The following is a 14269-nucleotide window of genomic DNA, read 5'->3' as shown; positions in this document are numbered from 1 at the left end:
TTGAAATGACAGTTAGACGCTGATTGGTTGCTTTCAGCAACGTTTTCTTGTGTGAAAATAATATTTAAAATATAGCATTTTGCTAAATGAAGAATGTAGTTGTAAAGTAAACAACACAAGTCATAACAGTATAATAGTGTGTTTTTTTTAATGGCATAGATTTTCCTTTACTAGACTTAATGCAGTTCTCATTTAATTTTAGACACTGGCTGCAGTGTACAGGGCTTACCTATCAAAGATTACAGTCCAGTTTTTAAAGATTTCCATGCTTGAGCACGGGTGACTTAATTAGTACCTCAGTCAATTTGATTTAACCATCTGGGCTCATGCATGGATATCCTTAACACCTGGACTGTAATGGCGGAGTTTGGGAACCTCTGCCCTATCATTAATGTTGTATATGTAACACCTGTTACTAATAATTGTTAGTGCCTCCACTCAGACTATGTGTGATGCTGCTATCTAGGCTAATCTGGGAAAACCTATGATGAGAATATGTGAAAGTATGTATTGCTGAGCTATATATGAAATGTCAGTGCAATGCATAACAATACACATTTATTAATTATACTTATACAACTTTACTTTTCTGGGTCTTCTTTCAGGTTCTTACGTTGCTGTCCACTTTGAGACTCCTCTTCTGGTAAGTAAACCACACTTGTAAATTTCAGCTATTAGTTTATAAAAAAAAATAATAACACACATTTGCAATAAAGCATATACTTTCTTATTGCATTCTTTTGAAGTCCATAGGATATATTATATAATTACATGTAATACGCTTCCATCACAACTTATACAAATACATATGTGACTTAACCTTTACTCCCCCCTCTCTAATGTCCAGTATCAAATGTTGGTGTAACAGTTCCAGAGAAGTAAATCACTGCCCATTTCCAGTACAATAGTCCAATCTATGCTTCCCCAGCAGTGAGACAATAACTAATGCAGTCCTTCAACAGTGTATGCAATGTAGCTCTCCCCCATTTTAATGCAGCCTGTGGAGATTTGACACTCCTTTCCCTCAAGTATATTGTTACAGGCTTAAATGAAGAGAGGCAGAAGTCAAGGCCAAACGTTTATATGTGAAATGGTTAATAACCCCTTGGTGCTAGGTTGTTGACTAATAACTTTAAATATATCACAGTCTGTAGTTGTTATTACTTGCACATGCAATTTTGTTACAGCTCCCAATCCATTGATTGCAAAATGAGTGACTCTGTTATTAGAGAGGACTGGATCTGTTATAGTATTATACTATATGACACCGAAATCCCTTTTCTTCTCACCCAGCACTGGCTTTTACTTCGATAGTTTCTAGTAATTTGGTAAATGACTTATAACAAACAGCACTGTACTTATGACTTTATTCCTATAAGGATTCCCACATGCCTCACGTTTCTCCTGTTTAGACTTGTAGCTGATCCTGGGTCAGCTGCTGACTGTGATATAATTATGGGTGTATTCCAGATAATGTGAGTGGTACTCACTACATATGTATAGTGCTGCTGCTATACTTAATGTTATCCCTGTGTGTGTTCACTGACACGGTCACTGTAATTGGCTATATTCAATATGTAAGGGGCAGCCAGGACAATAACCGGCATGTACCTCAGCCAGCCCGGCCTTTGTATCAGCTGCTTCCCTGTCTGTCACCTGCGGCTGTAGGACCCGGAAACCCCGCCTCTGGCTTCCTATACTGCCGGGTACCGCTCCACGCTATAGCCGCCCTCGTCTCACCACTGACGCTGCGTCAGCATTCACTCTGCTCGGCCAGATTTTAGGCACAGCCACCGCCGCTGACGGAAATCTCGGCACTGCAATGCTGTGAGACCTCTCCCATGCGGCTCCGGATGCCCTTCTCTGGCCGCGCTCCACCAGACTCCCAGCTGCCATTTGTTACAGCTCTGAGGCAGCGCTACGGGGGAGTCAGAGGACTTGACTCTGGAAGGGGGAACAGCTGACTGACTCCAACTGCCACTGCCACTGCCTCTCCCTCTTATTGTTCCTGGCTTTACCACCTGACACTGGTCATGTAACCCAGGGCCATCTCTTCCATTGGGCTTGTTGGGCAGTTGCCCAAGAGCCCGAAGATTGTAGGAGCCCGCCAACATGCCCCCCTGCAGCCGCGGCCACCTGGTGAATTTGTGATATTTTTATAAGCTGGCCGCCGGTGCACTATATTCTGATCTAACCTCCCCCATCCCTCCCCCCCCACCCCATAGCCCCCCAGTGACGAGTACTAACCTCAGTCCCAGTTTCACTTCATCCGCCGGCTTCAGACCAGTCAGACAGTCTCTCTGCATGTGTGTCTGATGGGCATGCAGGAGGGTTTAATTTTATTGACCATTTAAATTTTTTTCCTGTGAATAGGTGGGTAGGGGCCCCAGTGCATTGCTTTGCCCAGGGCCCACACTGCTGTTAAGACAACCCTGATGTGACCTACTTCTCTCCCACCTGTGTCACGAGCCCAAGTAGTACCTTCCACCTCTCCTATATTAGAGGCCCCTACCCTGCATGCTCAATGCCCTGACCCTGACTTCTATCTCCCTGTACAAAAAGTACAGGTTACATATGTGTCTATAAATACATTTATACATTGTACAAATAGATTAATCCTATCATTTTATATATGGGCAGCACAGACGGTGTAATGGTTAGCGTTACTGCCTCACAGCACTGAGGTCATTGGTTCGATACCGACTACGGCCCTAACTGTGTGGAGTTTGTATATTCTCCCTGTGCTTGCGTGGGTTTCCTCCGGGTACTCCGGTTTCCTCAAACACACTCCAAAAAATATACTGGAAGGTAATTGGCTCCTACTAAAATTACCCCAGTGTGTGTGTGCGCGCGCATGTGGTAGGGAATATAGAGTGTAAGCTCCACTGGGGCAGGGATGGATGTGAATGGCCAAATATTCTCTGTAAAGCGCTGCGAAATATGTGTGCGCTATATAAATAACTGGTAATAAATAAATATAACAACAAAAACAAATTATAGTGTACCCCCCTAACTAAACCACTACATATATATAGACACAGTCACCATCATGTGCTTTAATATTATACATATGTTACATTACACTGGATTCCCAAGACTATGGTGTCATCTGGTAGATCATACTGCATGAACTATTAGTATTTAGTATATATATTTATAGAGGGTCCCAGACCATGCACTGTAGTGTCTGTGTTGTCTGCAGGCTATATCCTTTCTAATGGTTGGTTAAGCCACTGTGGTGGCTGGTGCATGCACAGAAGGACGACAGAGGGGCTTCTGGGTCATGCATGAGATGACTGGCGGAATGCATTGCGAGTGTGATGCGACATGCATCCCGCCCTCTGAGAGTGAGGCTAGTGTTTACAGTTAGATCTGTGACAGTTGGACATAGAGCAGGTGAGCGGTTATGCTAGAAACTGCGGCCGTTGGAGAATAATGCAGTCATGTGATCTGTGCTGTCCAATCATGTTAGTGAATTCTATATATATATATATATTTTTTTTTTTTTATTATTATTATTATTATTATTATTATTATTATTATTATTATACCCATTGAATAATGTGTGCATATATTAGAGATGTGCACTGACCCCTGTGTTTTGGTTTTGGATCTGGATTGGTTTTGTCAAAACCTCACCTCCGTGTTTTTTGTTTTTTTTCAGTTTTGGTTTTGGATCTGGATTTTTTCTTATAAAATCATAAAAACAGCTAAAATCACATAAAATTTGCTTTTTTTGTTCCTACAGTATTATTAACCTCAATAACATTTATTTCCACTCATTTCCAGTCAATTTTAACCACCTCACAGCTCACGATATTGTTTTCTTCCAGTTTAGGCCCAAAATTTGCACCAAGCTAGCTGGCTGACTGAGCTAAGCGGCAGCAGTGAGCAGCACAAACACATGGCAGTTCAACTTCAAACATGGCACATCAGGAAAGACTTTTATTATTCAAGAGAGGCCTGAGGGAGTTGGAGTATGTATGTAGTTGAAGGCAGGGCAGGGACAGGAAGGGTTGATTGGTAGTAAATTTAATAAAAAACTTTTGATTCCGAAGAAAATTTATGAGGAAGAAGGGGTTGGGAGGAGGCATTTACAAAAAAAAGTGATACATTCACATCAGTCCTTGCCACAGAATAATCCTTGAGAATGGCTACTGCTGCTACTGCTGGGAGTGGATTTTCTCATCCCAGAAGGGGACCAGGAAGAGTGCTTTCCTAAAACAAATAAACAATTGACTTAAATAATCCTTTGCAAACCTTCTGTAAAGGCATTTCCCAACCTGTACAGGGACATTAAAAAAACAGAGTTCGTTTTAGTGGCCTTAGTTCAAACTGCCATTGTTCCCACTGACCACTTAAGCATATCAGATATGTGAACAAGCGGAACAGAGCATTAAATGCAACATTTCATATTTAAGGTTTAAGGCTAGGTACACACCTAAAGATTTTCTGCCCAATCATCCAACTAGTTAATTGGTTGAAACTAAATGACAATCAGCAATTTGCTCCCAAACACCGGAAAATGGACAAAAACTGTTGTTTTTTGATCCAAGAAGGGGACCAGGAAGCGTGCTTTCCAAAAAACAATTGACTTAAATAATCCTTTGCAAACCTTCTGTAAAGGAATTTCCCAACCTGTACAGGGACATTAAAAAAACAGTGTTAGTTAGTGGCCTTCAAATTGCCATTGTTCCCACTGTCCTCTTAACCATATTACTTAGATATGTGAACAAGCAGAACAGAGCATTAAATGCAACATTTCAGTGTAAGGTTTAAATTTTACGTTGTGTCTAGAGATCATTGAGAAAGCAGAAAAAGAGCTCCACCACAAGTGGCAGATGATTAAACTTACACACAAAGGTTTAATAGAAATAGATTCAACACCAGATCAGATGTTTACCCTGGAGGATCTGTCTGATTCATCACGGTGCCCCCAATATTATGCAAATTCTGCCAAAAGAGAGACTGACACCATGGCTAAACATAAGAGTCACCTTCTGGATGTGAATTGTCTCATTTGCATAGGGAAAACCCAACCCTCAGATGAGATGGATCTCAGCCAGTGGACAACATTGAAATCACCATTAAAAGTCACAATGGAAGACTACAGTGTGGAAAATCTTTCTTCACAGTCAGGAGAGGCCTCAGAGAACATGAAAAAGATGCTCTAGGTGCAGAACTTCAAGGGATTTCTCCATCATGTTCTGCAGTGTGGAAAGGTTTCATTCACATGTTTTCTATAAAGCAGTTCAAAGTTACAGCCTTCAAAGTGTCTGGCTATAATGCCCACCTTTGCAGGAATTACCAAAGATTATCACAAGCAAAGGATTCATCTGTCCAGAATCTGTCTGGGAATTAGAAGCTGAACTGCCACATGTTAGTGCCGCCCACTGTGTCACTTAGCTTAGTCAGCCAGCTAGCTGGATGCAACCTTTTGGCCTTAACTAGATGAAGCAAATAATATTGTGAGGTGGTCAAAATTGATTGGAAATTACTGGAAATAAATGTTATTGAGGTTAATTATACTGTAGGAACAAAAACAGGCCCATTTTATGTGATTTTAGCTGATTTTATGTTTTTTTAAGAAAAAAAATCTAGATCCAAAACACGAAAACAAAACACGGAGGTAAGGTTTTGGCAAAGCCAATCAAGATCAAAAGCCAGGGGGGATCCAGATCCAAAACCAAAACACGAGGGTCGGCGCACATCTCTAATATTGACAGGTCAAAGGCAAAGACTGTAAAGCTACTGCAGAATTTAAGAACTCTGGGCCTGATTCAGACCCACTCACTAAGGAGCGATCACTCGCTGACGGACAATTTTTGTACACTGCGCATATGTGCAAGTCGCAGTGCGCTTGTGCGAACCAGACACTGCGATCGGCAGATGCTCTCTGCAAATTACCAGTGCGCTAGTTTGAGTGACAGAACGGGACTTCTGTGGGTGGTAACCGGGGCAGTTCTGTGTAACCAGGGTGTGCTTACACTAGCACGGGCGTGGCTCGGCATTTTTATACCAACATATGGGAGCACATAATTAAATCGTATCATCACTGCACACGTCACCTGGCTTTGTTTATCTTTGCAGCCCTTGCAGTGCCTGCGGTAGCCTAGGGCCTACCAGAAGTACTTTGTTTGTAGTCTATGGTACTCTTCGCTGGTGATGGTTTCAGTCACAAATAATAGAGTAGCAGGTGCTACTCATTGCATTATAGAATTGCTATGTACTGTAGATGTGTTATTTAGCCTAATTCAATTATTTTTCAAGTTACTCTTTTTGATTATGATTGTGATGTGTTTAAAATACATTTTACTGCCCTAACAATTTCCACCATATTTTTTTCATATTCAAATACAAACAAAATTGTGTATTGTGTATTTAAAGTGTAATAGGGAAAATTCTGGAATAGTTGACTAAATTTAATTTTTTTTCTGTGCTCCCTTCAAACTGGTGTGGAACTGCACATCCCAGCATGCAATTCCAGAGTAAATACATGCCTTAATAGCAATACTGTGCCAGGCCAGGCTTGGATTTGTAGTTCCATAGCAGCTATAGAGGAATTTTTTGTATTTTTAGAAGGTAAAAATACATATAAAAAAGGCAAATCACTGACTTTGTTTGAAATGTAAAAAGAAAATTTTTATTTGTTAATACAAACAATTTGTGGTTAATATATGGGTTTTTAATTTCAATTTTTAAAACTAAATAAACAGAAATACATTAAATGAATAGATACACGATTTTATGGACTAATTTGGAATGGGTACACACTTGCAAATGTGGGTTGTGACTTTTGCGCCATCACCAAATGTCCCTCCTTCACCTCCTACAAATCATAAATCACCTACAAATATGTATGGCACATATGATGGCAAGATACAAGGTCAAATTATTCTTTGCCTGGTTTCCAGGGGGCACTAACCAGATCTAATTTTTGGGCATAAACTTCCATAAAGTTTATGGAGAAATCTGGGTGGAAATAATCCAAGATCATCAATCTTTGCGCTTCCGCTTTGCAGCCAACTCCGGAGATCTCAATTTACAGATCCGGGTGGACTGTCGTGTACCCTGCTTGGAGCTTGTTCCAGCCACAGCAGGGCACTGGTTCACCTCACTTACATCTTGCCTTGGGCCAGTGAGTTGTTCTTTCATCTCCCAGACATCTTGGCTAATTGTCCTTAGAATGGATGTTTGCTCCACCATACTGGCCTGGACTGCCTCAATGGCTGCAGATTGGTGTTCCACTGCCACCCTAAGGCCATTGATGACTTTGGTGGTGGATGGGGAAGGCACAGTTGATGGGGGTTGTGCCCTCACCCCATCTGACTGCAGTCTTTGATCCATGACAGGTCCTTTAAAAATGAACAAGTAAAAATTTGTATTTATACTTTACACATAAATAGACAGATACAGAAACAGGTGTATGCAAATAATTACCAGACACAGCATGTTGGGCATCTTGTCGAGGCACCAGATGGAGTAATTGGGCGTCCAATAATAACCTCCATTCTAAGGATCCCAACATATGTTGTTCTCTTTGGGTCAAAGCCAAGCTGTCAGGGAGGGGACCCACTGGCCCATTAAGGTGTTGGATCTGTAAATTGATCTTTCTCTGGAGTTGGCTGCAAAGGTCACCCCATCTAATAAGATTTTTCTTTTTCTTTTTTTTGTTAAAAAAACATCTTGCTATGTCACAAATTATATATTGAACATTGGGCTTACAACATTGGAACTACAAAATAGACTTTGTTTGACTTATTTTTTTCCAGAAAAAATACCGAAATTCAGAAACCATTTTTATATTGTTTTAAAAAAATATAAAATACATACCTTGTTTTAAGGTAATACACATCATAATGAGTGGAGTGCTTCAGATTGATGATCTTGGTTATTTCCAGCCAGATCTCTCCACGAGCCTCTAATGGAATGTCATGCCCAAGATATAATCTGATTAGTGCCTCATGGATGAGGGTATCTGTAACCATACAAGTAATAATTTGAGCTTGTATCCTGACATTCACGAGGAACTGTGGAGTTTTGGGAGTGTATGAGTGTATGAAATGCCGCACAGGCATATGCCAGCTGTGGGATTAGGTGAGACACATGCTGTATGGAAGGTGTTATGTTGATATAGATTTAGAGAATTAACAACTGTCCTGTGTCCATCCGCCATTTTTGAGGGGCCAACCAATCAGAACGCACCATAGTTTACATAAAGTTTGCACACTGTAATATTTATCATTGCCATCATGAGAGCCGCAAGCTTCACCTGCAGGGAGCTGCGCATAATGACAAGTGTCATGGAGTGGCACCTGGGGCCTGCAGTGCCAATTGTGACCGACTTGCAAAAGATGCGGGCATACGTGGAGGTGCGGCGTAGGCTACGCCGCATAGAGTGCAACTGCACTCTAGTGCATCTTGAGAGGCGTTGGTCCGACCTCCGCCGTCGTACCCCGACCTTCTGGCCCACTTGCGGGCCCTTAATTTGCAGCATAAGTTGTTTTGCACTGTGAATGCGTGCGCTTTATTTTTAATATTTTATTGTTTCTGTTGTACAATATGAAAGGCTTGGCAGGCTTTTTTTTTCTGGGAGCAGCCATTTTGTTTATTTACTGGTTTATGTAAATTAACATACAGTGTGTGTGTGTGTGTGTGTGTGTGTGTGTATGTGTTTGTGTGTGTGTTCTTACATTCCTCAAGTGTTTTATAAATTTTAAAAATGTTATGCATATTTTTATAAAATGCAATAGCATCAAATCTCCTTTCTTTCTTTCTTTCTTTCTTTCTTTCTTTCTTTCTTTCTTTCTTTCTTTCTTTCTTTCTTTCTTTCTTTCTTTTTCTTTCTTTCTTTCTTTCTTTCTTTCTATGCGTGTATATATTAGGGGTGTGCACCGGCCACTTTTCGTGTTTTGTGTTTTGGTTTTGGATCTGGATCTTTCTTCGTGTTTTGGATCTGGATTGGTTTTGCCAAAACCACCCTTGCGTGTTTTGGGTTCTGGGTTTTGTGTTTTGGATCTGTATTTTTTTGAAAAAAAGCATAAAAACAGCTAAAATCACAGAATTTGTAGGTTTTTCTGCTCCTATGCTATTATTAACCTCAATAACCTTAATTTCCACTCATTTCCAGTCTATTCTGAATACCTCACACCTCACAATAGTGTTTTTATGTCCAAAAGGTTGCACCGAGGTAGCTGGATGACTATGCTAAGCGACACAAGTGGGCGGCACAAACACGTGACCCATCTAGGCGTGAAACTGCAGTGGCAGACAGGATGGCATTGAAAAACTAGGCCCCAAACTGTACATAATGCAAAGAAAAAAAAGAGGTGCAAGATGGAATTGTCCTTGGGCCCTCCCACCCACCCTTATGTTGTATAAACAGGACATGCACACTTTAACAAACCAATCATTTCAGCGCCAGGGTCTGCCACACAACTGTGGCTGAAATGATTGGTTCGTTTGGGCCCCCACAAAACAAGCTGGCAATTTATCTGTCCCTGCACAAACTGGCTCTACGGAGGCAAGATGTCATCCTCATCCTCCTCATCCACCGATTCCTCACCCTCTTCAGTGTGTACATCCTCATCCTCACAGAGTATTAATTCGTCCCTGCTGGAACCACAGGTCCCTCTGTACGTTCTGGAGGCTGGTCTCCCTGGAAGAGTTGATAATTCATTTTATGAACATCATCTTCTCCACATTTTGTGGAAGCAACCTCCTACGCCTTTCGCTGACAAGGTTCCCGGCTGCACTAAACACTCTTTCGGAGTACACACTGGAGGGGGGGCAACTCAGGTAAAATAGAGCCAGTTTGTACAGGGACCTCCAAATTGCTTCTTTTTCCTGCCAGTACAGGTACGGACTGTCTGACATGCCTACTTGGATGCTGTCACCGATGTAATCCTTTAACAGACAGACGCACGCTTGTCGCTGCTGCTTTGAGGATTCAAGTGCGGCTACAGCCCACACAATTCACAAAGACAGAAAAAAAAAAGAATATTTTTATTGTTTGTGGAGCACACTTTGAGGGTTACACCACCCTTTAACAGACAGACGCACGCTTGTCGCTGCTGCTTTGAGGATGCAAGTGCGGCTACAGCCCACACAATTCACAAAGACAGAAAAAAGAAGAAGAATATTTTAATTGTTTGTGTAGAACACTTTGAGGTGTCACCACCCTTTAACAGACAGACGCACGCTTGTCGCTGCTGCTTTAAGGATGCAGGTGCGGCTACAGCCCACACATTTCACAAAGACCAAAAAAAAAAGAACAATATTTTAATTGTTTGTGTAGAACACTTTGAGGGTGTCACCACCCTTTAACAGACAGACGCACGCTTGTCGCTGCTGCTTTGAGGATGCAGGTGGAATCTAGACGGGATTTGGAACCGAGGACACACTACCTCCATCAATTGTCTAAATCCCACTGCACTAATGTCGGATACCGGACGCACGTCTAACACCAACATAGCAGTCAAGGCCTCAGTTATACGTTTTGCTTCAGGATGACTGCTGTCGTACTTCATCCTCATCGCTAGGGACTGTTGGAGGGTCAATTGTTTAGTAAAAGTAGTGATGTTCCTACTTCCTCTCTGGGATGATGAACAACTCCCAGCAGCAGCAACAGCACTAGGAGGAAGTGGTTCTTGATCTTTCCCTATTTTATTTTTATCGGAGAAAGTTTGGTCCTCCATTTATGTTATATTGATATATATACGTGCGGCTAAAGCGCACACAAACACAGAAAATATTATTTTATTTTTGCTGGAGAGTAGTGCACCTTGTGGGTTACACCACCCTTTAAGAAATGAGCCAGCCGGCTCTTTACTTATGGGACACAGGCGCACGCTTGGCGCTGCTCCTTTGTTGATGCACGTGCAGCCACAGTGCACACAATTCACAAACACAGAAAATAATTTTTTTTTTGGTTTGGACTGGAGTGTACTTTCGGGGGTTACAGCACCCTTAACGGTCAAGCCAGCCGGCCCTTTACTTATGACACAGGCGCACGCTTGGCACTACTTTGTTGATGCACGTGCGGCTACTGCGCACACAATTCACAAACACAGAAAATTATTTTTTTTTTGGTTTGGACTGGAGTGTACTTTCGGGGGTTACAGCACCCTTAACGGTCAAGCCAGCCGGCCCTTTACTTATGACACAGGCGCACGCTTGGCACTACTTTGTTGATGCACGTGCGGCTACTGCGCACACAATTCACAAACACAGAAAATAATTTTTTTTTTGGTTTGGACTGGAGTGTACTTTCGGGGGTTACAGCACCCTTAACGGTCGAGCCAGCTGGCCCTTTACTTATGACACAGGCGCACGCTTGGCACTACTTTGTTGATGCACGTGCGGCTACTGCGCACACAATTCACAAACACAGAAAATATATTATTTTTTTAGCACTTGGGGGGAGCACCCCTGATGGACAGAGCACCCCCTGGACAACACTGCAGCACTCCTTTAGGACTGGGACACTGCACAGGACTTTGGAGTGGACACAGCCCCTATGGAGAACTGACTGCACAACACAGTCCAGCCAGCCCCTATGGACTTTGAAGTAGTGGACACAGCCCCTATTAACAACAGCAGCACAGCACAACACAGCCAGCCCCTATGGACTTTGAAGTAGTGGACAACAGCAGCACTACACTACACTACACTACACAGCCCTAACTCCCACCCTCCCTCTTCACTGTCCACAGCCGAGTGAGAAAATGGCGCCGACGTGGGTACCTTATATAGGATCAAAAACCCGCGAGACTCGGAAGGCGGGATGATGACGTTTTGCCTCGATTTCAGATCCGAGTCAGGCGGGAAAAGTCGAGCCTGATTCGGATCGGACTCGGATCGGGGGGGCTCGGGGGGGTTCGGATTTCAGAAATCCGAACCCGCTCACCCCTAGTATATATATATGTGTGTGTGTGTGTGTGTGTGTGTGTGTATATATATACTGTATATATATATATATATATATATATATTGTGATAGGATCATTGGTAAAGTGGTCTGTGGCAGGTACATTTGTCCCAGATTCCTGTCTTATGTGTTTTAAACCACGGCCACTCCTGGTTTTGGTTCTCTTAGCCTGGTAACAGGCTTGTTAGGGTTTCCACCTGAGAGTGGCCAATATAAGCCTAGTGTGTTGAGGGCTGATTGTCTCACCTGGGAGAGCAGACAGGGAGTTTGCTCAGAGACACTTGAAAACCTAACTGTGAGTGTTGTGCTGTACCTTTGGTGCTGGCGAGGGTATTAGGCCCTGCCAGGTTCTGGTAGTGAGGGAACTACCTGTGAAGTTAGTGCCCCGACAGGGCTAGGATTTATGTTTATGTTTTCTTTATGTTATTTCTGACATTGTACACTAAAGACTGGCGCCGACCAGCTTGTACTTGCATCCAGACTGGTGTGCTGTTTCCCTGCTGCTGTGTGTGTGTGTAAGGAAGGAGTCCTCTACCCAGGAGAGGGACCCCCTAACCTAACTGTGTCACAATATATATATATATAAAATGAGAGATATATTTTGGAATAGAGATTTTGATTAGGATAGAAAAGAAAACATAGATACACACACACACATTTAATGTGCATTGTTTAAACATTTATTATAGTACTTGCAACTCATAACACATTTCATATTTCAAAACCATTATCTTTTAGGCCAACGCAGATGTGCCAGAAGAGGGCGTGGTCATCAAACCCCCTCCTCTGCTCACTCTTCCCACCATTCCTCCCCTCCATCCCCTGCTCACTCTTCCCACCATTCCTCCCCTCCATCCCCTGCTCACTCTTCCCACCATTCCTCCCCTCCCTCCCCCTGATCACTCTTCCCACCAGTCCTACCCTCCCTCCCTTGCTCACTCTTCCCACCATTCCTCCCCTCCATCCCCTGCTCACTCTTCCCACCAGTCCTACCCTCCCTCCCTTGCTCACTCTTCCCACCTTTCCTCCCCTCCATCCCCTGCTCACTCTTCCCACCAGTCCTACCCTCCGTCCCTTGCTCACTCTTCCCATCATTCCTCCCCTCCCTCCCCTCCCTCCCCCTGCTCACTCTTTCCACCAATCCTACCCTCCCTCCCTTGCTCACTCTTCCCACCATTCCTCCCCTCCATCCTCTGCTCACTCTTCCCACCAGTCCTCCCCTCCATCCCCTGCTCACTCTTCCCACCAAGTCCTCCCCTCCCTCCCTTGCTCACTCTTCCCACCATTCCTCTTCTCCGTCCTCTGCTCACTCTTCCCACCATTCCTCCTCTCCATCCTCTGCTCACTCTTCCCACCAGTCCTCCCCTCCATCCCCTGCTCACTCTTCCCACCAGTCCTCCCCTCCCTCTCCTGCCACCCCTCCCCTGGATCAGCATCCTCTCCAGAAAGTTCGGGAGGGTCTAATTGGGCGGCCTCATCACAGAAGCCATCCCAGGAAGGACCTGCAGTTGAAGACCTAAAAAAGACCTAAAAAACATTGACACACACATTCAAAGCACATTTGTATTTGCCTAAAAAACATTACAACATGTATGTTGAAGGGAGCCATTTCACTGTACAAGCTTGTTTGTGTGTTAAATTGTATTTCTTTTTTTTTAAAAAAAAAACAGCCTACAGGCCAATTTTCACATGTGAGTATGACTGCCATCAGCTAAATTGTGCAGATGGTGTTTTACAAAAAAAAGCGGCATTTCCAGAGCCAGCACTGTCACATAGCTTGCAGTACTGGGTTTATCTTAGGAAGCATGGGTGGGTGAAAACAGCAAAAATAAAATAACACAAATTTTTGGTTTTATTTTCAGATGTGCCACAGGAATGCTTGGCCGATATAGTACGGAGGGAGCTGGAGTCTATAACCCGCATCAGGAGGGCTTTATGATTTGTTTTGAGAATTTTTTTTTACCTGTCTGAAAAATTTTAAAAATAAAACTTTAAATTTGAACAAATAAATTGTTTTTTTTATACCATAATAGTTATTGTTACTGATTAAGCTGCACATTTATCAATTAATAATTTAAACAAAAAGTACCACTAACACAGTTTCTGGGTGTATGTCTGTCATATTAAAAAAAAAAAAAAAATATTTACATAGGGAACGCAGCAGGTAATTCCCATACCTGGGACATTACTGCCAGGCCCTGAATGCATAGCCAAACCAAACATTGGTTGTGTCCCTATATATACACATGGTTACATACACTGGTGTTTTAAAATCAAATAAAAAAAAAAAATGGAAGCAAACATTGTAATCCGAAATGACATTTTGAAAACCAAGCCTATA

The 14269-nt window shown here is 42.8% G+C and overlaps 1 long non-coding RNA gene across 1 annotated transcript; it reads left to right on the top strand.

Moving 5' to 3' along the window:
* Positions 1–439: 439 nt before the first annotated feature.
* LOC148538257 (uncharacterized) lies at positions 440–13860 on the top strand. Its single transcript, XR_015872564.1, has 3 exons — positions 440–503; positions 606–643; positions 13791–13860. It is a non-coding gene; the product is annotated as an uncharacterized LOC148538257 (long non-coding RNA).
* The last annotated feature ends 409 nt before the right edge of the window (positions 13861–14269 follow it).

Source organism: Taudactylus pleione, unplaced genomic scaffold (genome assembly GCF_031769625.1).
Source record: "Taudactylus pleione unplaced genomic scaffold, aTauple2 ptg000041l, whole genome shotgun sequence".
Lineage (NCBI taxonomy): Eukaryota > Metazoa > Chordata > Amphibia > Anura > Myobatrachidae > Taudactylus > Taudactylus pleione.
The sequence above is the reverse complement of the archived record's forward strand: the minus strand, read 5'-3'. Positions and strand labels throughout refer to the sequence as shown.